This window comes from Heteronotia binoei, chromosome 15, assembly GCF_032191835.1.
Source record: "Heteronotia binoei isolate CCM8104 ecotype False Entrance Well chromosome 15, APGP_CSIRO_Hbin_v1, whole genome shotgun sequence".
Taxonomy (NCBI): Eukaryota; Metazoa; Chordata; class Lepidosauria; order Squamata; family Gekkonidae; genus Heteronotia; species Heteronotia binoei.
The window spans coordinates 60,156,073-60,184,070 of NC_083237.1; the positions used below are offsets into that span (position 1 = coordinate 60,156,073).

General features: G+C 44.8%; 1 protein-coding gene across 2 annotated transcripts in view; it reads left to right on the plus strand.

Annotated features, from left to right (window-relative positions):
* FBXL20 (F-box and leucine rich repeat protein 20) overlaps positions 1-27,998 on the plus strand; it is a 134,152-nt gene that overhangs the window by 33,836 nt on the left and 72,318 nt on the right. The gene's annotated exons all lie outside the window — the stretch shown is intronic.

Here is a 27,998-nt window from a genome sequence, read left to right on the forward strand (position 1 = left end):
CTCTCACAGAAGAGAAGAACAGCTCTGCAAGAGCTATCCCTAACCCAAGGCCATTTCAGCAGCTGCAAGTGGGGAATCAAACCCGGTTCTCCCAGATAAGAGTCCACACACCTAACCCCTACACCAAACTGGCTCTCTCAAGATACCTGTTCATGAGAGTTCCTCGTTAAGGTGGTAATAATGGGATATGGCAAAGTAGCTCCAAAGCATTCTTGAATGGTATGATTTTTTTAGCATATTCCTATCAGTGTTCCAGCTGAGTTTGGGGCTGAGACTGCTCCGCAGTGCTGTATTTTCATATTTTTTCCCTGCTTGCTTTTACTGCTGCTAATTAATGTATTCTATTTTTATTCTTGGTTCTGAGTGGGTTTATTTGAAAAGCAGTTTATACATTTTCTAAATTTTTAAAATAAATGCTTTAGCTTTTACCTCACTGATTCAGAACTATAACCAGGGCTTTGTGTACTGAACTGTACATAACTAGCTCTGCTCCTAAGTCATCCACGTTCTCTTTGGTGACATGCTGAATTCTCCTGCTTATAAATAATGTGAACTGAACAAAGGTACACCATTTCTCATGCAGAGTTATATATTTTGTCCTAGTTTGTACATGTTTTTGCTCCTCTGGAGCTGGGCGGTGGGTGGCTTGCTGGGCTTTTGGCTGTGGGGGGGGGGGCAGCCAAGGAGAGCCCCAGGCGAGCTAGGCCTGCTTGGGCTGGCTGGATCTCTAGCCAGCCAAAGCAGGTCTTGCTCACCCGGGGCTCTCCTTTCTTGCGTCGGGTTGCTTTTGGCTGAAGTGGGGGGGGGCATATGCTAATGAGTTATGCTAATGAGCTCTGCCACCTATTTTTCTACTAAACGACCCCTGGGTATATGTAAAGCCTGCCTCAGCCTCTAAGAACCATGTTCATCGCCCCCTCTGATGTCTTGAGAGTCTGTCAGGCATTTCTCACATTCTTTGAAGCATATCTTCATAAACACAGCTTTAAAAAGAACAACTCTGAAGTTCTTGGGAAGCTGAATTCTATGTTTCTTTTCCTTCTGCGCTCCCATAGGGGCATGGTATATACCAAGGGTGACCCAACTGGAGCTCAGGAGCGACGTGTGGCTCTTTCTCTCATATTGTGTGACTCCCACGGTCGAGGAGGAACTTAATGCAGGCTAACTCTCAAGCAGGCGTCTGGACCTCAGTCAGCCTCTGAGTGCTGAGTAGAGATGAGCACAGAATGTGGAAGTGGTGGTTCATTTTGTGATCCATTTGATTTCTGACTTGGTTTGTGCTTCATTGGTTTCTTTGGTTCAAGAGGCGTAAAACTCACCGGGAGTTTTCAGCAGGCTTGCCTCCACCCACCCTCCAGGTTTGGTGAAGATTGGATGTGGAATGTCTGCATTACAGCCCCACCAAAGCAGGTGCCCCTAGGAAAACTCAGCTTCAACTCTCCCTGACAACTCTTTGTGCTGCAGAATGGGAGCTCTGTGATTGGCTTCCAAAGCTGCCAATCAAGCTATGGACAACTGCTATGGGTATTTCTAGGGCTCCTGGAAGTCCACCCCCAGTGTTGCCTAGAAGTTGTTTGAATCAGTGCCAGGCTGTCTGGGAAAACGAACTGCAAAGATTAAACAAGTCTTTGGTCAGAAGCTGTTCGAAATGATCCATGAATCTGCCCAGTTCGTGCATCAATCACAATTTGTGATTCGATTCATGCCCATGCCTAGTGCTGACCTGTAGGTAGGCAACTGTGTGCAAGCTGTTCTCCTCCACCACAGAGGATGCCTGGAGACCTAGAGCAAGGAAGGAGCACAAAAGCTGAGGGAGCCCCTGGGAGGGATGGAATTAAAGAGGATGGCAGAGGGTTCCCCCGCAGTTTCATAGCTCTTGTAGGAGCTGTATTTATTAACCTTGGTGTCAAGGCAAAGAGAGATGCCTAATGATGCAAATAGATGTCAGTGATTTATATGGTATATCTCTGTTTTCTTCTCCCACTAGTGCCAAAAAATAATTCCCCAACCTTTGCCTATGCTGTTTTTATGGGGACTGTTATTCCCAGCTTTTTTTTTTTTTTTTAATCTTCTAGCATGGTCATGTTGTAAAGTGAATACATAAGTATTTTATCTTTCCATACAAAGAAAGTATTAAGAGTTAATAAAGATGTGTGTAATATTTGTTCATGTCTTGTGACTCTCAAACATCTGATGTTTATTCTATGTAGCTCTGGCGTTAAGCAAGTTTGGCCACCCCTGATATATACATACACAGCCTTAATTGTTAAAAGGGTGCGTGTGTTTAAATGTATAGTCTCTTTGACCTTTTTAAAAACACACAATAAGGCTATGATTTAAATGTATAGTTTAAGCATGTATTTTCTTATTCACTGTGTCAGCTTAACCCTACTCACAAAAGACTGGCCTGTTCAGATTCAGTCTTCAGATTCTTCTGGAAACTGTTCAGGGTTCAGGCACTTCTCCAAGAACAGTTACAGAGCAGTCATCAAGATCTCCACACCCTTCTCGAACTCACTGCCTTGGGTCACCAGCGATACAGCTGAGAGAACATTTTGAGTTCATCTTGGAAATTGCACGGCAGCATTTCATCTCACTGAGAGATTAAAATAAATGTTGCATTACTTCAATACAGATAATTACACTGCTAACAAGGATAAGTTTCTATCGGCCAAATGCAAGTAATAATTCGTCCAGAAATCATTTGGCTTGATCAGCATCTTTTTTGGTCCTGAAACTTTTCATGGTTCTGTCTCAGTTGTGGGGGGGGGGGGGGGGAGGGAAATAACTCTGTTGTTTAATGTTGTAAAAACTGTAAACGTTTAGGGACAAAAGGAATTCCCAAAGACTTTTTCCATTTTTCCAATTGAAATTTTTGAATAGCACTGGGTGGGGGGGAAGCTGCAATGAAATACGTTTTTCTTTTGGGATTAGCGGTGTGCTATTTGAAGTCAATACTTTACTCTCTCAGATGTGTAATATGAATATTTTAATGTAAATCTACAGCATTAGTTGCCAGTTTGTGTTTATGCTAGACATATAGAACATATTTTCAGGGATATGTTAATTGTTTAAATGTGACTATTTTTGTCTACAAGTAATCGATACGGTATTGAATAATGTAAGATTTTCAGTGTTATTTCCAAATACACTGCTGGCATTATTCTGAGACACTTTCTAGCCAAATAATGCACTTAACATTTGTTTATTACATTTGTATTTTTCAGTTCTCAGCTTGTTTTTCTGTTGCTCAGATGGCAAAAATGATGCCAAAATAGCATAAGCAATTTGCAGCTGTCTCTTGCTCTCTCTAGTATCGGATATGTGCATGCTTTTGCTTGTAAAAAAAAGACGTTACACTTTTAAATTTCATAAGTAGACCAAATTGTACTATTTTATATGTGATGTTGTAAATGGTGCATCATTATATGATTAAACAAGGTTTGAGTTTGATACTTTATGTGTTTTCAGTTTCCCCCAGGTATGTTTTTCTGCAAAAAATGTAGTGCTAAGCAATACTCCCTCTAGGCTGTGGAGTCTTGTGAGCAAAAATCCTACTTTGTGAGCTACTACATGAAAGTTGTGAGCTACTACATAGATTACCCTGAGCTAAGACAAAAATGTGTGAGCCAGAGGCTAAAAGACTGAGAGCTAGCTCACACTAACTCAGCTTAGAGGGAACACTGGTGCTAAGCATCTGTATGGATGGGATACTTTAAATGAAAGCAGGTTTCACTGGATGAACAGTGGACTTTTTCCCGTTCAACAACCTTCCATAATGAAGGAACACTAAACTATTGACAAGGAATATGGAGACTTAAGTCATCATGCATCTACTGGAGCGGCTCTCATAGCAATTTGCCTATCCAAGTGCTGCAAACTTGTGCAAAATATAAGAGGAACAACAGCAGACCTCTCCATCTTCCACACTTCTGGAGTAATATAAGCAGGGGTCGTTTTGTAGAAAAATAGGTGTCAGAGCTCATTAGCATATGCCCTCACCCCCGCCCCGACAAAAACAACCCCAATGCAAGAAAGGCGATCCCTGGGCAAGCGAGGCCTGCTTGGGCTGGCTAGAGATCCAGCCAGCCCAAGCAGACCTCGCTTACCTAGGGCTCTGCTGGGCTGCTTCCCCTCCAGTCAAAAGGTCAGCAAGCCACCTGCCACCCAAAATCACATAAATGGAGAAAGGGTGGTGCGGGCTTCTCCAGGGGTTAATGAGGGCTGCTTGGGGGCATGGCAAAGCCCCTGATGGGTAGCTGGCTGCCCGCTCTCCTAATCCAGGGATAGTTCTGCAACTGCTATTCAATGGACAAAGTTGGTGGGGAGGAAGAGAGAGAACTGTCAGAAAGGTTCAGGAGATGTGCTCCTGTGAGCTCCTGCTGAATCTGAGGCCTGAATATAGAAGCAGGTAACAGAAGAGGGAAAACCTCCGCATGTCTAATTAGCCCCAAACTTTAAAAAATATATAGCAGTTGATGCCGGTTAACTGCTGGTTCCTAGCCAGGGATGCCTCTCTTGAGCCACAGGTAGATATGTACAATGTTCAGAAATCTCGATGCTTTTTTTGTCTTGAAAACCTCTAACGACTTTTGTAGTTACTCATTCTGATGAACAAAGTTTGAGTCTAGCGTCACCTTTTAAGACCAACAAAGTTTAATGTTGGATATAAGCTAAATTGACTTCTAGCCATCCTATACATGTTTTTGAATTGTAGCACCTTAATTAATAACTTATAATGGCTAACTGTTTTATCTAATTTTAACTTAATTTATAAATGTAATTCAACTGTATTTTAATCTGTTTTATTATACTGATTGTATTTTATTGAAATCATGGTTATACCATGTCCTGTGAGCCGCCCTGAGCCTGCCTTTGGCAGGGGAGGGCGGGATACAAAAATAATTTTATTATTATTATTATTATTATTATTATTATATTTTCTGTGCAGGTATAGGTATAGCTTTTACCTAGCATTAAACTTCATTGTTGTTGAAGGTGCCACGTCGTTCTGTTGCTCCAACACGGCTACCCACTTGAGTTATACCAATCGTTCCATTTGGAGCGGTTGCCAGCAAACCTTTGGTTTTGTCCATGATCAGAATTGTTCCTTCTACCATCCCTTTTAGGGGGGGCACGTAAAACCCATTTGCCCAAAAGCACTTTCAGCTGCTGCGTTTGGTATGCTGCTGTCATTGCTTTGTTTTTAGGGGTTTTTTTCTCTGAACATTTGTGGCCAGGCTTAGATGTATGAGCCCCGAAGGCAGTTACGATCTGCCAACCAACACCTTCTGGTTATCCCTAGCCCAAGGGATGTCCGTCTTGCCTCGACCGGGGCTTTTTCAGCCCTGGCCCCAACCTGGTGGAATCAGCTCCCAGTGGAGATATGGGCCCTACCGGATTTGTTACCTTTCCGGGGGGGCCTGTAAGACGGAGCTGTTCCGCCAGGAGTTTGGCTGAGGTGGGCGGACGCCCTTTGCCCTGTTGCCTGTACCATCGGCTATCCTCCTCCACAGTGATTGGAACTATGGTATCTGGGCCACTAACTATACCGTAACCTGTACTATGAGCCCACCGCCTATGTCCTACTGTATTGGGCGATGTCATCGTTTTAATTGTATTTATTGATTTTATAGATTTTATTGGTTCCATTGTACTGCGTCTGCCTGATTTTACCTGTACGTGATCCGCCTTGAGCCCGTTTGGGATAGGGCGGGATATAAATTAACCAAATAAATAAATAAAATAAAACATATGAAGCTGCCTTATACTGAATCAGACCCTTGGTCCATCAAAGTCAGTATTGTCTTCTCAGACTGGCAGCGGCTCTCCAGGGTCTCAAGCTGAGGTTTTTCACACCTATTTGCCTGGACCCTTTTTTGGAGATGCCAGGGATTGAACCTGGGACCTTCTGCTTCCCAAGCAGATGCTCTACCACTGAGCCACTGTCCCTCCCCAACAACTGAATTGTCCTCCATTATGTAGCCTGTAGTATTAACGTAGGTTTCAGATGTGGATACATCTTCCTAATAGACAAGAAGTGTGACTAACCTATTAATCTGTCTATTTGTCCATGTCTGTATTCTTTTCCTGCCATTATTTGAAAACTTCAGCGGGCACCTGAAGCGCAGACGCTAGCAGTTCTCCCCCCACCCCCGCTCCATTTGATGGTTAGAAGTTGTGACTCTCAATAGGTGGCCAGCGGAGTGTAGAAATTACTGCCCTGTCTCCCATAGTTCAGTAGAGCACAAAATTATATCAAAATTATACTTCTGAGATTTTTTTTTTTTTTTAAAATGAGACTAGTTTGAGTTTGTATCTTTCTTTTTAAATGAGAGCAGAAAATATTTGCATGTTGGATAGTTAAGAGGAGGATATAGACTGTAGCTCCCTGACTTCAAAATGTCAGCTCGGTTGTAGACACGTTAAAGGACTTTCCTGATTGTGTATTTGACGAATATTACCGTGTTTGCACATGAAGCTGTCTTCTACTGAATCACAGACCCTTGGTCCATCAAAGTCAGTTTCGTCTGCTTGGAAATGGCAGCAGCTCTCCAGAGTCTTAGGCTGAGGTCTTTCACATCACATCGTACCTGATCCTTTTAACTGGAGATGCCAGGGATTGAACCTGGGACTTTCTGCATGCCAAGCAGATGCTCGACCACTGAGCCACTGCCCCTCCAAAATTGCTGTTTGGCCAATATCATTGTGTTTGAAATGGTGATGGGCTGTGGCTCAGTGGCAAGCATCTGCTTGGCAGAGTCCATTTTAAGCCTTTCGTTGCACTTCTGAATCATTGTGGCATGCTGTTCAATATGTCCATAGTGCTTCCATTTATTTCCCTGCCCTTTTCCACCATGCGATCTTAGACTTTTTTTTTACATTCTAAGGTGAGCGCTAAAGTGCTATAGTGGCACCATTGAGATGCATTGACTCAATGCATTGACTCAGTGGTGTCACTGTAGCTCTTTAGGGCTATAGCGGTTCAGCGCTACAGCGCTCACCTTAGAACATGTTTTTTAAAAGTCAGAGGAAGATTGTATGGCAAAAAGGGGTGGGGGTGGGGGTAAGCGGCACTGCTTGAAATGACCATAGCGCTTCAGAGACACTTCGTTAACTGAGAAAAATCACTGTATGAAACCCAGGCCTTGTATCGCTTTACTCCAAACTGGGCCAATAATGAGTAACGTCATGTTTAGAACAGTAATGTGGAAAGGGCCTGTGAAAGAATGCAATAAAATGGTCCATTAGTAAAGAACAAAACACTAAAAAGGTTCCATGGAACACAGGCCCACTATTTTGCTCTTGTCTAATCAACACCATGGTTGTGCTTGTTTCACTCACACACACATGCACAAAATGCTAACTATTCTTGTCTTGTTGGTGGAATGCAGATCAAACGCCTCCAGGGCAGAGACTGCTTTACTTAATAATAATAATAATAATAATAATAATAATAATAATAATAATAATAATAATAAGTTTTTATTTATACCCCGCCCTCCCCGCCGAAGCAGGCTCAGGGCGGCTCTGTATAGCACCTTCAGTCTGCTTGTACTTAAATAGTAGCAGTTTTCACACCACTCTCGCAGCACTCGCTGGAAGCAGAAAGGCTCGGCAGTTTGCATTTTCCTTGTTGTGATGGTTTCTAAATGAAAAAAGCAGGAGTCAAGTTGCACCTTTAAGTCTTAAAGGTGTAACTTGACTCCTGCTTTGTTCAGCAGCTTCAGATCAACACAGCTGCTCACCTGGCTGTTTCTAAATGAGTAACTGTTAGAGCAAGGGTGTTGAACTCATTTGTTATTAGGGCTGGATCTGACGTAAATGAGACCTTGTTGGGCTGGGCCATGTGTGTACCTATTTAAAGTTAGATAGCAGAGAGATAAACTTTTTAAAGGACACAGACAAACACAATTAATTTTTTTAAACATTCTTAAAACATTAAACAAACCATTTAGGTTTGACTTTGATCACATCCCTTATGAATATACAGTGGAGGTGAAGAATAGGTTTAAAGAACTAGAGTTGATAGACAGAGTGCCTGAAGAACTATGGATGGTGGTTCGTGACATTGTACAGAAGGCAGCAATCAGCACCATCCCAAAGAAAAAGAAATGCAAGAAAGCATAGTGACTGTCTGATGAGGCTTTACAAATAGCTGAGGAAAGAAGGAAAGCAAAAAGGCAAAGGTGAAAAGGAAAGATTCACCCAACTGAATGCAGATTTCCAGAGAACAGCAAGGAGAGATAAGGAGGCCTTCCTGAAGGAACAATGCAAAGCAATAGAGAAAAATAAAAGGATGGGAAGGACAAGAGATCTCTTCAAGAAAATTGGAGAAATCAAGGGAACGTTTCGTGCAAAGATGGCCATGATAAAGGACAAAAACGGTAGAGACCTAACAGAAGCAGAAGAGATCAGGAAGAGGTGGCAAGAATACACAGAAAAATTATACAAGAAGGATCTCAATGTCCCGGACAGCCATGACAGTGAAATCTATGACCTTGAGCCAGACATCCTGGAGAGTGAAGTCAAATGGACTTTAGAAAGCATTACTAACAACAAAGCGAGCGAAGATGATGGTATCCCAGTTGAGCTATTCAAAGTCCTAAAAGATGATGCTGTTAAAGTGATGCACACATGTCAACAAATTTGGAAAACCCAACAGTGGCCACAGAATTGGAAAAGATCAGTTTATATCCCAGTCCCAAAGAAGGGTAATGCCAAGGAATGTTCAAACTATTGCACCATTGCAAGGTCATGTTAAAGATCCTACAAGCTAGGCTTCAGCAGTACGTAGATCGGGAACTACCAGAAGTTCAAGCTGGGTTTTGGAGAGGTAGAGGAACTAGAGATCAAATTGTCAACATTCGCTGGATTATGGAGAAAGCACAGGAGTATCAGAAAAATGTCTATTTCTGCTTAATTGACTATGCTAAAGCCTTTGATTGTGTGGATCGTAACAAACTGTGGCAAGTCCTTAAAGAGATGGGAGTACCAGATCACCTCACATGTCTCCTGAGAAACCTGAATAAGGGTCAAGAAGCAACTGTCAGAACGCGATATGGAACAACTGTTTGGTTTAGAATAAGAAAAGGAGTTCGACAAGGATGTATATTGTCACCCTGCTTATTTAATTTATATGCAGAGTACATCATGCAGAATGCTGGCCTGGATGAAGCACAAGCTGGAATTAAGATTGCCGGGAAAAACATCAACAACCTCAGATATGCAGATGACACCACTCTAATGGCAGAAAGTGAGGAGGACCTAAAGAATTTCTTGTTGAGGATGAAAGAGGAGAGCACAAAAGGAGGCTTGAAACTCAACATCAAAAAAACTAAGATCATGGCATCTGGCCCCATCATACCTTGGCAAATAGAATGGGAAGACATGGAAGTAGTGACAGACTTCACATTTCTAGGATCCAAGATCACTGCAGATGGTAACTGTAGCCATGAAATTAAAAGACGTTTGGTCCTTGGGAGGACAGCTATGGTGAACCTGGGCAGTATAATAAAAAGTAGAGGCATCACCCTGCCAACAAAAGTCCGTATAGTTAAAGTGATGGTATTCCCAGTAGTAATGTATGGCTGTGAGAGCTGGACCATAAGGGAGGCCAAGCGCAGAAGAATAGATGCATTTGAGCTGTGGTGCTGGAGAAGACTCTTGAGAGTCCCTTGGACTGCAAGAAGATCCAGTCAGTCAGTCCTAAGGGAAATCAACCCAGACTGTTCACTGGAAGGTCAGATCCTGAAGCTCAAATACTTTGGCCACCAAATGAGAAGGGAGCACTCCCTGGAGAAGATCCTGATGCTGGGAAAGACAGAAGGCAAAAGAAGGGGATGGCAAAAGATGAGATGGCTGGACAGTGTTACTGATGTAACAAACGTGAATTTGAGCAGACTTCTGAGGATGGTGGAAGACAGGAAGGCCTGGCATGGCTTTGTCCATGGGGTCGCAAAGAGTCAGACTCGACTGTGCAACTGAACAGCAACAACAAAACATTAGCGCTTGTTGGTCTTAAAGGTGCTTTCTTTGTATTTGTCCCATAGGATCCAGGGAACTGGGCAAAGGAAGCTCTGGCTCTTTCCTCCCTCCCCAGGGGGCTGGGGGTGGGGAGCCTCAACCAACGGAGAAAATTGTGGTTTTGTTCTGTAGCTCCTGTGCAATTGAGCGAGGCTTGCAAAGCAAGTTGAGATGCAGAAAGAAGCAAGAGAGGGAGAAGGAAGCAGACAAGAGCCAGCTGCTTGGGGCCCTGATAGGAGGGCGGCGGGAGGGGAGGACCAGCCTCGGCGGGGGACAGAGTGCGGTGCTGCTTTGCGGCGCCATGAAGGGAAGGGGGGGGCGGTGGGCAGGGATTCTGCCTGGGGCACCACACACTCACGGGCTGGCGCCGCTTGCCCAGAACACCCCATGGGATCACCATGAGTCAGTTGACGTTGCAAAAGCAATGTCACCCCAGAGTCGGAAACGACTGGTGCTTGCACAGGGGACCTTTCCTACTGTAGGATTCTTTGCCATGGTGCAGTAGTAGATTGCGTTCTTATCTCCATTCTGCTTTAACTGTGAGATGATGCTTACCTTTTCAAGCAGCAAATGTGTTTTTGCTAGTCCTGCCTCTTTTTCTGTTCTACATGCTCTTAGATAGGTAGCCTGGGATTATGTGCTGTACTTCTTTACTTAAGTACCAGCAATACAACACCGTGGCATCGGAGACATTCAGAGACCTTGCTGTTAAAAGAGTATGCAGCACGCCTTACAGAAACGGCCCCTTCGAAGCGTGGCAGAAGTCCTGGCTTTACCAGTGAGCCAATTTTAAGTATCAGTGTCAACATCGGGTTGAAGAGGAGGTAGAAAGAAGTCGGAACAGCATCTCATCTGTCTTGTCGTCTCGCCCTCTGTTCTGTGTTGCCCAGAGCAGGGGAATTGGAAGTTTTGCCGCATTCTCTGAGAACTAACAGCAGTTTCTCAGTAAATAAAGAAACACTGAGACCTATGTTTCAAAACTCTATTAATAGCAGTTTAGATTAGTTCGGTTTGCAGATTTAATTAAAGCCTCGGCAACAGATGATATTCGAAAGGAGAACAGAATAATACTTCCTAATTGGACTTCTTTGCGCTACATTATACATATTTTATCGGTCTTGACACTAGTAAAGAAAGCGCAGCGTTCAAAGGAGCTGCCCACTCCCATATGTTACTTTTCCCTCCCCTCTCAGGTTCTGTGTACAAACTTGTAATGTAACTTGAACTCACTCCACCTTTATGTTGTTTCTAAAGTCCATATCCCGCTGTGACCTTTTTTGAGGCCTTGAAACGTATACTAATAGAAACTGAGATGCTGGGTATGCAACAGGAGGCTGTTGCTATTAATTCAAATTGAGCCACCTTGCCTTTCTGCCTGACGATCAGAGTGAGAGCATCCATTATTAGTCTTCACCTCTGTTCAAGAAGTAAGATGGGGCATGAAGCAACCTTCTTCTGGCCTCATAGGAAATCGAAAGTGCTTAAGGCGGGCGTGGTCCCTGAAAGCATTATCTGGCCTCAGAGGTGTGAACTGCCGGCCAAGCCTGCTGGTTTTTGCATGCTCGGATTTAGCAGCCTAGGAGGCCAAGTACTAGAATGCATCCTAGTGTTCTTTCATTTTTTTAACAATTAAGATGTTTATTACATCCAGTCCCGTAGTTTATTTCATTAAGAGCCAGAGTGGTGTAGTGCTGAAGTGCAGCAGACTCTAATTTGGAGAACCAGATTTGAATCCCCACCCCTCTTCTCCATGAAACCCGCCTGCTGGGTGATCTTGGGTCAGTCAGAGCTCTCTGAGAGAGAGCCAGTTTGGTGCAGTGGTAGTGCGTGGACTCTTTATCTGGGAGAACCGGGTTTGATTCCCCCCTCCTCCACTTGCGCCTGCTGGAATGGCCTTGGGTCAGCCATAGCTCTGGCAGAGGTTGTCCTTGAAAGGACAGCTGCTGTGAGAGCCCTCTCAGCCCCACCCAGCTCGCAGGGTGTCTGTTGTGGAGGGAAAAGATATAGGAGATTGTAAGCCACTCAGTCTCTGATTCAAAGAGAAGGGCAGGGTATAAATCTGCCCCCACCTCACAGGGTGTCTGTTGTGAGGAGAGAAGATATAGGAGATTGTGAGCCACTCTGAGTCTCTGATTCAGAGAGAAGGGTGGGGTATAAATCTGCAGTTCTTCTCCTTCTCCTCCTCCTCCTTTCAACCCCACCTGCCTCACAAGGTGTCTGTTGTGGGGAGAAGAAGGGAAGGTAATAGTAAGCCACTCTGAGATTCCTTTGGGTAGAGAAAAGCAGGGTGTAAAAACCAATTGTTCTTCTGTTAAGAAGATGATGATATTGGATTTATATCCCGCCCTCCACTCTGAAGAGTCTCAGAGCGGCTCACAATCTCCTTTACCTTCCTCCCCCACAACAGACACCCTGTGAGGTGGGTGGGGCTGGAGAGGGCTCTCACAGCAGCTGCCCTTTCAAGGACAACCTCTGCCAGAGCTATGGCTGACCCAAGGCCATGCTAGCAGGTGCAAGTGGAGGAGGGGGGAATCAAACCCGGTTCTCCCAGATAAGAGTCCGCACACTTAACCACTACACCAAACCGGCTCTCCAAGAAGTTCCGGGTGGTTTACAAAGCTCTCGATAAATGAGACCTTGTCGGGCCAGGCCACGTGTGTCATAAAATGTAATGCCGGATAGCAGAGATATAAACTTTGTAAAGTATACAAACTCAATAAAAGATTTAAAAAATAAAATAAAACATGGTTCAAACATTAGCACTCGTTGGTCTTAAAGGTGCTTTCTTTGTATCTCTTCCGTGGCATCCAGGGAACTGAGCAAAGGAAGCTCTGGCTCTTTCCTTCCTTCTCTAGGGGACCATTATGGGGAGGAGCCTCAGCCAATAGAGAGGCTTGGCTCAGTAGCTCTGCTGTGCAATTGAGAGAGCCTGGCAAAGCTTCCTCCCCAAGGGAAGGAGCCTCAGCGAATGGAGAAAATAGAGGCTTTGCTCTGTAGCTCCTGTGCTATTGAGCAAGCCCGGCAAAGCAAGCTGTGATGCAGAAGGAAGCAAGAGAGAGGGAGAAGGAAGCAGATGACAACCAGTTGCTCGGGGGGGGGGGGGCTGATTCAGCCCTTGGGCCACACGTTTGACACCCCTGTGTAGAGCAAGCAGGGTGGTCATGCAAGAGCTCCAAGCTTCTGCTTTGCCTCCCCTTTCCACCAGCATTTCCTGACCCCTCTGAGACTGCAGGGGATGCGACTCCATACATCCAGGGGGCTGCTAGATGTTAAGGCCAAAAGTGTTTGGTGTGCGTAGTCAGCCCTCTGCGCTCTTGTTTCTCAGGCCCTGCTGATGCCGGTGCTTGGAGCAAACAACAAAGGATGGAGCTCATCAGAGATTGCTGCATTAGACCGCAGACGGCCATTTCCCAGAGAGATTTAACACAGATTATAAAGCCAGCTGCAAAAAGGAAGGGGACTCGGGAGGAAGTCCCTACAGTCGGGAACTCTGAGGGAAGTTCACCTGATCTGAACCGTATTTATTATTTATAAATTTTGCAGCGAGCAACATGCTGTGTGCAGAGCTTATCCCAGAGGAATGGTGGGTTTTTTAAATACCGCTCACGGAAGCAGAATTTAGAAGTATATGGAGGTCTTATCGCTGTGCGGTTTGTAGCAGGCTGGGCCTGTGGATCGTTGAAACCTTCACGGAAAGCAGTTACCAGAACGTGCTTCCCGTTTTTCCTGCCGTGTCCTCAGGATCCACCTCAGTTCTCCCGGTAGCATATGCTTATTTGAAACTGAAATACCTTAGCTGCTGTTTGCTTGCCCCACTCGCTCCTTTTTTTCTCACGGATAGCCAGTTTTGTATCGTGGTTAAGACGGTGGACTCCAACCCGGAGAACCGGGTTTGATTGCCCACTCCTCCACATGCAGCCAGCCGGGTGACCTTGGGTCTGTCACGGTTCTCTTAGAGCTGTTCTCTCAGGAGCCGTTTCCCCACAGTTTTCTCAGCCTCACCTACCTCACAGGACATCCGTTGTCGGGAAAGGAAGGGAAGGTGAATGTTAAGCCGCTCTGAGACTCAGCGAAGGGCAGGTTATAAACCCAACTCTTCCCCTCCTCCTCCCCTGCCATAGGCATAGATCCTCTCATAAAGACCTGTGTTGGCAGTACGGGAACAAGTGTTCAAGCTTGGGCACTCCCTCTGCTCCTCACCTGCTCCAGCTCCCTCGCTTTTGTGGGAAAACTGCAGTGTGCTACTGAATCCAAACTGGTTTGCAGTTATGCTGACAACTGGAATTGCCAACGATTTGCAGGGCAAGCCAAGCCAAGCCGTAGTTTTCTGGTTTGAGCGTTAACTGTGAACTGCTCTTTGCCATGAAATGGGAGGGGAGCACTGCACACTGGACCTCTGAGAGAGAGAGGGGTGTGTGAATCTGAGGTTCATTCACCTAACCACCAGTCTTAGTTTGGCATTATGTTTGATCCATAGTCACGGACTTGCATACAGCAGAACAATTCATGCACCTTTCCAGCTTAGTCGATAGCGCCCTTCGTCTCATGTTTTTATCTAAGAGCTGGGTATTCTTTCAGAGTTGTTGCAGGCATATCAAACTTGGGAAAGGTCAGCCATATTTTTCCTAAATTTTCCTAAATCCTTCATAGCTCTCCGCTTTCAGACTGTGCAAACAACTCTGTTAACTGGTCGATATTCCCACCTTCCAACAGAACAACAGAACATTGTTTTTGCATTTGTGGTTCACCTGTGATAGAGAACCTTCCCCATTATATTCTCTTGTCCACTCTACAACGCCTCCAGAATTCAATTTGTCTGGAGTACTAACCTCCTTAAAAGCATGTTCAGAAACTGAAAAGGATATATTTCTGTTATCTGACAATGATGAAGGAGGGACGGGGAGGGATGGTGGCTCAGTGGTAGAGCATCTGCTTGGGAAGCAGAAGGTCCCAGGTTCAATCCCTGGCATCTCCAAAAAAGGGTCTAGGCAAATAGGTGTGAAAATCCTCAGCTTGAGACCCTGGAGAGCCGCTGCCAGTCTGAGAAGACAGTACTCACTTTGATGGACAAAAGGCCTGATTCGGTATAAGGCAGCTTCATATGTTCAAGATGCTCATGTGTCCTATAGAGTCTTTTTGTTTGCCCTTGCAGCTAAGAAGATAAGAGCCAGAGTAATATCAAACGCTGTAACTTCCTGAGGTCGGCCTTTCTGGGGAACTTTTAAGGTGTTAATTGGGAACTTTGTCGTTCGTGTTCTGTTTTGTAACGGCCAATGGCTATACACAATAAATTTTTGACTGACTGTCCTAAATTTTAAAACAGTGACATTTTTGCCAGGCGATAACTGTAAGTCTGAACGTAGATTCAGGTGGGTAGCATGTTGGTCTGAAGAAGTGGAACTAAGTTTGAGGCCAGTGGCATCTTTAAGACTGACAGAGTTTTTATTCCTGGTATAAGTTTCCTTGTGTGTGCACACTTCCCCAAATACAGGCCTGCATGTTTCAGCGCAAGGCCAAAGGAAGGACGTGGTTGCAGCTCCAAGCCGAGGAAGTCTATCTGACCAGATTTCCTTTGCAGTCTTGTGCTTAATGGCGTGATGAGGTCAAGGTCCTCTTTCCGAGCTGGCAATTTCTGCTGGTCGCTGCCTTTGGCACTGATCCTCCTAATCATAAGGGCCTGCATAAGTTGGTTTTTTTTTAAAAAAAAGAGAAAAGCCCTAATGCTTTCTCAGCTGAGAACCAGCTGAGTTTGCCAACAAATCAGTATCTGTTCTGACCTTGCTCAGGCAGGGCTAAATATTCCCATTCTTCTGTACAGTACACTGCTGGTTTGAAAGTGAACACAAAATCTGGGCGATATTGTCTCCAGGAATGTCACATTTTTATTTGTTTGTTGCTTATTTGCTTCGCTTCTATTCTGGGATGTGAAAGGGTTTCATATAAAATATAGGAATGTTAGCTATTGTGTAGGTCCTTGGAAGGACCTACATAATTTGTCCCTTGCCTTTGTCCTTCACAAAGGAGACACAAAGAGGCTTACGTTCGTCTGTTCTCTGCTTTAGCTTTGCAACAACCCTTTGAGGTAGGTTAGGCTGGTGAGTGGGTGTGACTCACCCAGCAACTTTCAGTGACAGAGTAATGATTTGCACATGAGTCACCCAGATCCTTGTCTTGCACTCTTACAAGGTTCATGAAGCACTGATATCTAAAATCTTTCTTTCATTTTGCTTTCCTCTCAAAACGATGACACCGGTGTCAGTGTTTTGTCAGCCCTGCAGAATTCTCAGCTTCCCTGCCTTCTTTTAACAAAGATTTTTAGCCATTAAGGTTCTTGAAGAGTTTGAAAATACTGTGGCAGAATTAGACATATGGTATGACTGGTAATGAAGAATTAGTGCAGGGGTGTCAAACATGTGACACGGGGGCCAAATCAGGCCCCTGGAGGGCTCCTATCAGGCCCCTGAGCAACTGGCTTTCATCTGTTTCCTTCTCCCTCTCTCTTGCCTAGTTCTGCATCGCTGCTTGCTTTGTAAGGCTTGGTCAATCGCACAGGAACTTCAGAGCAAAGCCTCTATTTTCTCCATTGGCTAAGGGAGGAGGGGGGGAGGCAGATCTTGCTTTGCCAGACTCTCCCAATCACACAACAGAGCGACTGAGCCAAGCCTCTCTTTCTTCTGTTGGCTGAGGCTCCTCCCCCTCCTGGTCCCCTGGGGAAGGAGGGAAAGAGCCAGAGCTTCCTTTGCCCAGTTCCCCAGATCCCATGGGAGAAATACAAAGAAAGCACCTTCAAGACGAAAAAGTGCCAATGTTTTAAGCATGTTTTATTTTAATTTTTTTTTTACAAAAAAATCTTTAATTGTGCTTGTCTGTGTCCATTATAAAGTTTATATCTCTGCTACGTAATCTTAATAGGTACACACATGGCCCGGCCCGACAAAGTCTCATTTATGTCAGATTCGGCCCTCATTACAAATTAGTTCGACACCCCTGAATTAGTGTGTGTTACTTCTGTAAACTTGGTCTTTTGGAGGCATCTAGTGCTCATGTATTTCCCCATACACACAATTTAATAACAAGGTTTGTGTGAACTCTGCCATAAAATGGGGGAGGGATAAATATTGGTGCCACTGATGCTTGTGTACATATCGCACTCTTGTATAATTTCTTTTATTATACACGATTTGTTTTGTTTCTGCATCAAAGAGCAAAAGCTTAAAGACTAACAAAATTTTGTGGCAGGGTATAAGCTTTCTTGAGCCACTGCTCACTTCTTCAGATGCAGCTAGAATGTGAGTCCATCCATCCCTATATCTTGGAGAGCGGTGTGATTTCAGATGCCAAATGACAGTAGTGGGTGAATGGCAGTAGCTGGCGTGATTGGATGAGGTGTGATAGGCGGAGGGATTGTAGGCGTTTCGAAATCCACTTTGGAAATGGGAAAGGAAACCAAGGTCTCAATTCAGTCCTGGACAATGCATTGTCTTGAGCTTCATTATCAGGTGCAATTCAGCAGTCTTTCTTTCTAATCTCCCTTTGGAATTGCTTTGCAAGAGAATTTCTGTCACTCATACATTGGCTTTGTTTAACCAGACTCCCTCTCTGGCAGTGTTTTCCCTTGCCTCGGCAAGCAGTACAGAGACATTCAAGGAGCTTTGTGTAACTAGTGCTTCAGGGCAGCATTTAGCCTCGGTTTTATTTCAGTTGGGCTATTTCTACTGCCTTCGTTCTCTCACACACCCTTTTGGGGGGGGGTTTGCTTGTTAAAACATATTATTTCTCTGGTTATGCTGTTTGTAGCTTGGCTGATCTCTGGGAGAACCTCCTCTGAAGAAGACTGCTCAGAAGAAGAAGATATTGGATTTATATCCCGCCCTCCACTCCGAAGAGTCGCAGAGCGGCTCACAATCTCCTTTACCTTCCTCCCCCACAACAGACACCCTGTGAGGTGGGTGGGGCTGGAGAGGGCTCTCACAGCAGCTGCCCTTTCAAGGACAACTTCTGCCAGAGCTATGGCTGACCCAAGGCCATTCCAGCAGGTGCAAGTGGAGGAGTGGGGAATCAAACCCGGTTCTCCCAGATAAGAGTCTGCACACTTAACCACTACACCAAACTGGCTCTCAAACAGAAGATTTTGCTAGGGCTCAGATTCAGGATAGGTCCTGTGTTCAGTGGTATTGGTTGAGTTCTTAACATGTTTTTCCAGGTGTGCTAGAACAGGTAAAAAACTTAATGGTATATGGCTCAGTAATTCATGTCTCAGTGAAGATGAGGTCGATACTGGATTTGTATCCCACCCTTCACTCTGAATCTCAGATTGGCTTACAATCTCCTTTACCTTCCTCCCCCACAACAGACACCCTGTGAGGTAGGTGGGACTGAGAGGGCTCTCAAAGCAGCTGCCATTTCAAGGACAACTTCTGCGATAGCTATGGCTGACCCAAGGCTATTCCAGCAGCTGCACGTGGAGGAGTGGGGAATCAAACCCAGTTCTCCCAGAGAAGAGTCCATGCACTTAAGCACTACACCAAACTGGCTCTCTAGATTAGGTGACTGCTACACACTCCGCAGACTGCTTTGAAAAAATATCCTCAAACTACAGCTGCCAGATTACAGGTTTCAGTAGGGAATATATAATGTCAGTTTTGCTTCCAAGTATGCTGCTAGTCCTCTTATGAGAAATGAGGCTGTTTCTGTACTAATAACACAGTTTCTTTTGTTCACTATAAAATGTGTGTTTTCTATTCTCAACACTTATTTTTCCATGCCCCTCCTCTGGCAAAAACTTAAGATATATGGACTAAAGTGGCATAGGGTGCCAAGGTTTGCAGTGATCTTTCTCTCTTAATATAATTTTTGGGTATCGTGGCAATTTGCTCATAGAAAATGAAGGCATTTGTGCTTTTCATAATTTGATAAATATGCCAAATATTTTATGTCACAGAAGCAATACAGTAAAAGTTTATCCCTGATAAGAAAATAAGCATTGCATAAATATCAGTGTTCCCTTAAATCTGGGGTGGTGTCGTCTTCAGCAATTAATGGTAGAAATCCCCCCCCTCCCCTGATATCACATTAACAGAAATTTTACATTAGTAGTGTCCCCTGCCATATGAGATGCAATGGATGAACAGGGCCTTTTCAGAATTGGCACCAAAGTTATAGAACTCCCTCTCCAGAAGTCTGACCCCCTTTTAGATCAGTGAAGTACAGGCGGATTAACCATTATCTTTCAGCCAGTGCTGGTGGAGGGAAGGAAAGATCTCAACCTCAGACTCTACCAACTGCATCATTTCTTGCTTTCCTTAAAACATTGCGTAGTTTCTACGGTAGTAGGGCAACTGCATGAATTGCAGAGTTTGCTTCCTGTTCTGCACAATGGTGATTAATTGTAAGAGAATCTGCTTATAGGGACACCACTCTTTAGCTCCATAAAGTACACACAGATATGTTACAGATAAAGTACACACACACACACACACACACACACACACACAGAGTTTTAAGGACTGGACGAGACAAGATTTTCTTTTGTCAGGGTTCCTCTAGGGAAAAAAACCACACAAGAACAGCTTCTATGAGGAGGGAGCAGGGAAGAGAAACATGTGTTTTGTACTCTGGTAAATATTTGGGTAATGAAAGAGCAATTGACTGTGGTCTTGGCAAGTGCAGTCCCAAACCTTTGCTCAGCCCTGAATTTTCTCTCATCTGATTTACCTCGAAGGGAGAATAAAATAAGACATATGGATGCTGTGATGCCCATTTCAGACTCTCTTAGGGGGAGAAAAGCAGGCAGGAACTCCCAGGCAATAAAACAATTATTTTTATGTAGGGCATGCTATATACAGTATTGAACTACACTCTGTTTCTGAGTTTACCAGATTTATCCGGAGGACTGTGATGAACTCTGACCGCAAAACCGAAATCCTCTCACTTGCTATATAGATCAATGGATGCCTTGAAACCAGGGTTTTTCTTTTGTAGCAGGAATTCCTTTGCATATTAGGCCACACCCCTCTTGTGCAGCCAATCCTCCAAGAACTTACAGGGCTCTTAGTCCAGGGCCTATTGTAAGCTCCAGGAGGATTGGCTGCATCAGGGGTATGTGGCCTAAGATGCAAAGGAGTTCCTGCTACAAATAAAGCCTTGCCTATACCCATCAGTTCTTGGGTGTAGTTTTAGGCTCCCTTAGTCTTAGTCCAGTCTTGCTCACCGGAGTCCATGGAGCTCCTGGGGAAATGGGAGCCTTGGTACTGAGCTGTGAGCCTTGAGATGTGCCGTCAGGGTTCCTTTGCTTGCTGCGTATGGACTTTTGGAGGAGGGTAGGTTATGTAGGGCATGCTATGTACAGTATTGAACTTTTGGCATTATTCTGGAGCTTCTGGCATTATCCAAGGGACTGACCAAGCCCACAGTTTCAGCAGTACTGTTTCCAGTCAATTTGCTGCTCGCGGCAGGTAAAATTTGACATTGGAACCTGGACTCAATAGGTCATGGGTCGTGGCTATCACACTATAGACAGGAAACACCTCTTTGGGTGTTTGTTTACATGTTGCTAGGCCTATTTTTCACTAGCAGTAGCTGTTGGGCCACACTCCTCATGATTGGATCCTGTGTTTAGTATGCTCTGTGCAACCAGCCTCCTCCCTCCCCCCCCCCTGCCAATACACATAGTTACCTCTGCATTACTTGGTGTTCTGGCCTTGGTTTGTGCTGATTTTTTTTCTTTTTCTCATCAGGTGGGTTTTTCTGCCTCAATGTATTTGTTAGACTCTGCATTTTGCGCAGTTAATTTTTGGTTTATTTTTAAATTTTTTCGATAACGGCAAATAATAATAATAAATACAAAACCCTAAAATTGCAACTTACGTCGCTAAAAAAAAGCATAGGGATGCTACTAACTATAACAGGGTTCGCAAAACCTGCTAGTAATCTCCGGGCCAAAGGAGGCCCGTCTGAAATCCACCAGGGATCGGGCCTTCTCGGTAACGGCGCCTTACTGGTGGAACCAGCTGCCGGAAGAGGTGAGAGGGCCCTGCGGGACCTAGGGTAGTTCCGCAGGGCCTGCAAGACAGTCCTCTTCCGGCTGGCCTACAACTAACCGACACTGAGAATTTTGGATGGAGCTAGAGTGCATTCTGACAGACCGCTGGTTTTTATGTTTTATTAATCTATTGTTTTAATTGCTGCTTTGTAATTGTTTTTAAGCCAAACCTATGTAAGTTTTATATGTTGTAAGCCGCCCTGAGCCACTTCGGTGGGAAGGGCGGGATATAAATCAAAATATAAATAAATAAATAACAATTAAAACAATCAGTGCTGACAGCAATCTCATATAATAGTGTTATTACCAGAAGACAAACTATTTCAAACCAATATGTGTCGAAGAAAAGTTGGGCAAACGTTATAGCAGTCAACTAATTTTTAAGAAGTGGAAGTACTGATGTCCTCGAGAGGGTTTGTAATCCTCAAGTAATAAATCAGCTTGTTCCAGTAAAGGCAACCAGTGTGCACAGAAGGTGGAACCGTGTGATAAGTATTCGGTTTGTGCAGCCAATTAACATCTCTGCCTTTTTGTAATTTGTCTCACAATTGTATCCATTCCTTTCTTCCAAAGAGTTTGGGGCTGAAGGTAGTATCTTATCTTACCCAAAGCTAAACAGAGAACTTCATGGAAATTTGAACAAGGTTTCCTCACTCTAGGACTGACTGTATTCACTGTGGGCTCTGGCTCTTAAGTTTCCTCTCTTTTTTTTAACCTCCTCTGCAATTTAATTTGTATGGAGAAAGCACAGAAAATCAGAAAGGTTTATTTATTTATTTATTTATTTATTTATTTATTTATTTATTTATTTATTTGGTGACTTCTATCCCGCCCTTCCCACAAGTGGCTCAGGGCGGCTTACAACAACAATAAAACAGTAAAATCAGAGCAAGTTATTACCTCTAAAATCAGACAATTAAAACCTAAAAACCTTAAAATTAAACATTAAACTATACAGTATAAACACAAAAATCTGGTAGCTACATTATCTCATCAGGCATAGGCTAACCGGAAGAGGGCTGTCTTACAGGCCCTGCGGAACTGAGCAAGGTCCCGCAGGGCCCTCACCTCTTCCGGTAGCTGGTTCCACCACATAGGGGCCATTGTGGAAAAGGCCCTGTCTCTAGTTGCCTTGAGACGCACTTCCTTGGGCCCGGGGATGATGAGCAGATTTTGAGTGCCAGACCTCAGTACTCTCTGGGGAACGTGTGGGGAGAGACGGTCCCTCAGGTAGGCAGGTCCCAGGCCATATAGGGCTTTAAAGGTGATGACCAGCACCTTGTACCGGACTCGGTATATTATTGGAAGCCAGTGCAGAGCCCGAAGGCCCGGCCGGATGGTGGATGGTGGATGGTGTTTCAGCGATGGTGGCTATGCTGAGCCTGAATAAAATGCTATTGTTGGGCCTTTTGTTGCCCTGTCTGGAGTGTAAAGAATAGTGATGGGATAGGATAACTGGTCTCGAAGGTTAGGGTTACAACATCAGTCATCCTTGAAAATTGCCTCTTGAACCTAGTAGGCTGAACATACCGGTGAACTAGCCGGTCTGTAAAACTTCCTTGCCTTACTTTTGCAGACAGTTGCTCAGCAGAGCCTAGAGGCCAAAAAAAAAAAAAAAATCCAAGTAAATAAATTCAAGTGGAAAGGCTGTCAAGGCCATTTAGGTAGAGAGTCATTGTGAATATGGCCTTTCGTCAGTCATATATAGACTCTTACAGACTCTATGACGACAATACAGGTGACAAGTTGGTATTTTGACAGTTATAGAAGTACGCCCATTAAGGGCAACTTGACATAGATTATGAAGCTCTCTGCCTGCTTTTTAAAAATCGCTGCCTTTCGGAAGGACTCGCTTCTGATCCAGATGCACCTCTCTTTGCAAGCGTTAAGAGAAACAGCGGGACAAGATCGTTCAGTAACTAAAAGGATTGTTTTGTGGCTCCAACCCCCCGGCATTCCTCACAATGGCACACACCTCCTGGTGCTCTGCTTGTGTTTTCTGTTCTCAGTTCTCTTGGTCCAGTGCCCATGGTTCTAACCTTGACCCTGATGCAGTAATAACGCTCGTCTCCCCCTCTTCCTGTCGCTGACTGTGTGGTCGCATGCTTGTAGCTCAGTGGGTCCCAGTTCTAAAAAGGCTGAAAGTGTTGGCTGAGAGAACTGCTCTGTGAGCAGCAGAGCACGGGGAACCCTGAACTCTATGCATGACCTTGGTTATTTCCCTTTTCATAGAAGGGAACTGTGATCTTGCAGGAAATGAGGATGATTCCCTCATCCTGCTGCACATGCAAGTGGAGTACTTGAGAGAAAGGTGGAAGGTTGTCCAAACAGACCTAATTCAGCTGTGGAGAGCCAGTTTGGTGGAGAGCCAGTTTGGTGTAGTGGTTAAGTGTGCGGACTTTTATCTGGGAGAACCGGGTTTGATTCCCCACTCCTCCACTTGCACCTGCTGGCATGGCCTTGGGTCAGCCAGAGCTCTCTTATCTGGGAGAACCGGGTTTGATTCCCCACTTCTCCACTTGCACCTGCTGGAATGGCCTTGGGTCAGCCAGAGCTCTCTTAACTGGGAGAACCGGATTTGATTCCCCCCTCCTCCACTTGCACCTGCTGGAATGGCCTTGGGTCAGCCATAGCTCTGGCAGATGTTGTCCTTGAAAGGGCAGCTGCTGTGAGAGCCCTCTCCAGCCCCACCCACCTCACAGGGTGTCTGTTGTTGGGGAGGAAGATAAAGGAGATTGTGAGCCGCTCTGAGACTCTTCGGAGTGTAGGGCGGGATATAAATCCAATATCTTCTTGTTCGGAGGAATGAGGTATTCGGAGGTCCAGGGATATAATGTGGGCTCTTCCTTCCCTCTCAATGTGAATTTCATCCTCTGTTCCTTCCCCCCCCCCCCTTTAATAATTATTTACCATGACATCTGAATCAGTATCTTGCCACCAAACCATGGTTTGCAAATCTGTTTCACATTATGGTTTTCAGTTGAAGTGCTAACCAGAGTTTGCTGATTGGGGGGAAGGGGAGAGAAAAGAAAGGGGGGAGGGCACATGACGCTGGGGTATGTGATGTTTGGTTCGGAGGCACAGTCTTGACAAGAGAGCAAAAAGTGCATGTGGGAGTGGGATTGAAAGAAGAAGACTGCAGATTTATACCCTGCCCTTATCTCTGAATCAGAGACTCAGAGAGCCTTACAATCTCTTATATCTTCTCCCCCCACAACAGACACTCTGTGAGGTGGGTGGGGCTGAGAGGGTTCTCACAGCAGCTGCCCTTTCAAGGACAACTTCTGCCAGAGCTGTGGGTGACCCAAGGCCATTCCAGCAGCTGTAAGTGGAGGAGTGGGGAATCAAACCCGGTTCTTCCAGATAAAGAGTCCGCACACTTAACCACTACACCAGACTGACTCTTTGAATAAAGAAGTCAACTGCAGATTTATACCCCACCCTTCTCTCTGAATCAGAGACTCAGAGCGGTATACAATCTCCTATATCTTCTCCCCACAACAGACACCCTGTGAGGTGAGTGAGGCTGAGAGGGCTCTCACAGCAGCTGCCCTTTCAAGGACAACTCTGCCAGAGCTATGGCTGACCCAAGGCCATTTCAGGAGCTGCAAGTGGAGGAGTGGGGAATCAAACCCAGTTCTCCCAGATAAGAGTCCACACACTTAACCACTACACCAAACCGGACAATTATAATTTTTAGAAGTCAGTATCAAGTTTTGAGTTGACTGCACAGATGTGTATGATTTTTCTAGTCTTTCAGGAACAAGTAGCTTAGCTGTATGCTAACAGAACTTTTTATATGTTTGTTCTTGCAGTTAAATGGTGATAGTACAACTAACAAAACTCTGAGCCACAATATCTGCATACTCCAATATTTGCGTATAAGAGATGGGGAACCTGAACTGACTAGTCATTTTCCCCCCTGCTGTCAGGCACTGTGTGAGTGTTGGACTGAGCCGTAACATGCTGCCTGTGGCTTAAAAACAAAAAAAATATATATCCAGAGTTGTCACTTGTGAAGTTGCGCTGTCTGTCCCACAATTTTTGCTCTCCTTGATCCCATTTCATATCCTTGCTTTCCCTTCTCCATTGCAAATTGCAGGTATATACCTGTGTAGAAATCCTACCTTGCTGTATAGTCAACTGTAATAGGTTTGGATATCTCGCTAACGAATTTGTAAGTGTGGGTGAAGGGGCATACAGAAACAGAGAGCTGTAAAACCGACAAAATTCCAGAAGTTCTGCCAACTGTCTTATCTTTGGAGTGCAGGCTGGAAACAAATGTTGAGGAAATTACCAGTCCCCTGACCTCTCTACCGGCCAGCTCCAGTGATCTTTATGCAGGCCACACCTTTAGGCTAATAATCCCTGAGGTGGCAAGCACGTGTCTGTGCTGCGCAGACTGCAGTGGGGCAGGGTATCCACTTGACTGAATGTGCCTCCACATGTAATTGTTTCATGCACATAGAAAACCAAATACGTGAAGAAAAGTTCTGGCCTAATCCCTCTGAAATGTTAGTTTCCTGCGTGTAAGGAATTTGCTTTTGTATGAAGCAGAATTTTATGAACTTCCAGGCTATAGTCTATTGAGGGTGATTTTTTAAAAATATGCGCATCAGGTGCCTTGTTTATATAAAGTTACGTAAATTGACATTTTCACCACTGCCACCTTCCAAAAAACCTCTCACCAATCAGTGTATAAAGTTTGTGCACATATGATGTAACACACAAGCAGCATTCTGCTGAAACCTGTGAAATGTTTAACCTCCTAAAAGTGAGCCCCGAAATATGTCCAGTGCAAACATAACATCCCCAAGCATAGCTTTGAATACTCCTTCTCTCCCTCTTCTTCCATGTGAATCATCAGTTCCTCTCTTCTCTCAGAGCTAGCCATGGTACCGACTCCACCAAAATTCATGCTAGCCATGACTAGCTTTAATGTTGTTAGGGTTAAGTTTTCGTCATGCTGGAGGAACCAGGTGAGGTTTTTAAGAGCGGCACGATGGCATTATTTAAGTAAAAGAGCCTCTTCAGTATAATCCATTAGCTGTACTAGCCTTTACCATGGGTAGGTATGAGCATCCCATATTCTGTGACTAGAATAAATTCTGCCAATTTATGTGAATTTATTTTGCATCTGCTTCATCTAGTTTTGGGATGGGCAAAAAGAAGCTAGGGAGGGCAGAATGTTCTGCCTCCTTACCAGTAGATTTTTTTTCTTTACCTGCTTCCTCTATAAAGTATGAGAGTCTGCTGGCCATTACCCACATACTTTCTTGCATAATGGAAATAGCTAGAAACTTGCTTTTGAAGGAAATACATGAAATCTGAGACTCACAGGTGATTAGTGAATCTGATACTAGTATCTTCACTTGGCATATGTGTGGTATATGTAGCAACTTCCATCTTGGAAGCCCAAGTTCAAACACAACTATCATTCTATCTTTTTGATCTTTGGTACTTCCGGATCAGGGGTCTCTAACAAAGACGTCAACTTGAAAACCCAAAGACGTGGGCCAGAGATGTCATTTGAGTATAAATGACTCCTTGCACTCTCAGATATAGCTGTCTGACCCAAGCCATGCTCCACTTTCCCATAAGCCGTAGAACAGGTGCAAATCAGTGAGACTCAAGCTAAAGTCAGAATAAGATTTTCAAGATGCACTGGACATGAACCAAATACGTAATTCACTTCCCAGAAGGGCCCAAGTATTGCTAGTGAGTTTTGTCCTAAGGAATAGTACTATCCCACAGGAGAGCAGAATCTACTTTATTGATCTAATTAGAAAGGTAGCCCCCTGTGCAAGCAGCAGTCATTTCCAGCTGTGGGGTGACATCACATCACGACATTTTCACAGCAGGCTTTTTTTATGGGGTGGTTTGCCATTGCCTTCCCCAGTCATCTACACTTTCCCCCCAGCAAGCTGGGGGCTCACTCTACCGATCTCGGAAGGATGGAAGGCTGAATCAACCTCGAGCCGGCTACCTGAACCCACCTTCTGCCGGGATTGAACTCAGGTCATGAACAGAGAACTTGGACTGCAGTACTGCAGCTTTGCCGCTCTGCACCACAGAGCTCCTTGGTTGATCTAATAGAAAACTCTTTATCCCCAGTCTAGCTGTAGCAGACCCGTTTGCTCCAGTAACAGCAAGAACACCAAGGTTCTTCCCAATCCCAGCAGCCCACTACTGAGCTGCCAAAAAAAGAAATATCTTAAAAACCAGACTTCTTAATTTATACAGACTTCCTAGACATTGTTCTGCCTAGTTTAGGCCCAAGCATCGCAACGGAGGAAGTTTGGTTTCTCCTCACTCGTGAAGACCCAGTAGTCTCCCACAAAGGTTCCCTTTTTTTGCCTTAGCTGCCAAGAGAAGTCAATCCAAGTTAGTATCCAAAGACTAAGCCAGCAAAATGTTATTCAGTTTGGTGTAGTGGTTAAGTGTGCGGACTCTTATCTGGGAGAACTGGGTTTGATTCCCCACTCCTCCACTTGCACCTGCTGGAATGCCCTTGGGTCAGCCAGAGCTCTGGCAGGGGTTGCCTTGAAAGGGCAGCTGCTGGGAGAGCCCTCTCTAGCCCCACCCACCTCACAGGGTGTCTGTTGTGGGGGAGGAAGGGAAAGGAGATTGTGAGCCGCTCTGAGACTCTTCGGAGTGGGGGGCGGGATATAAATCCAATATCATCTTCTTCTTCTTCTTCTATAGCCGGCCAGACAAATATCCAGGGCCTTTTTTGTAGAAAAAGCCCAGCAGGAACTTATTTGCATATTAGGCCACACCCCCTGAAACTAAGCCAGCCGGAACTGTGTTCCTGTGCGTTCCTGCTTCCAACAAGCCCTGCAAATATCCAAAGGACCATTTTATTAAATGCATTTTAATCATTACGGCAATGGAACTTTTGACGGTGTTGGGTAGCAATATGGTTTTATCG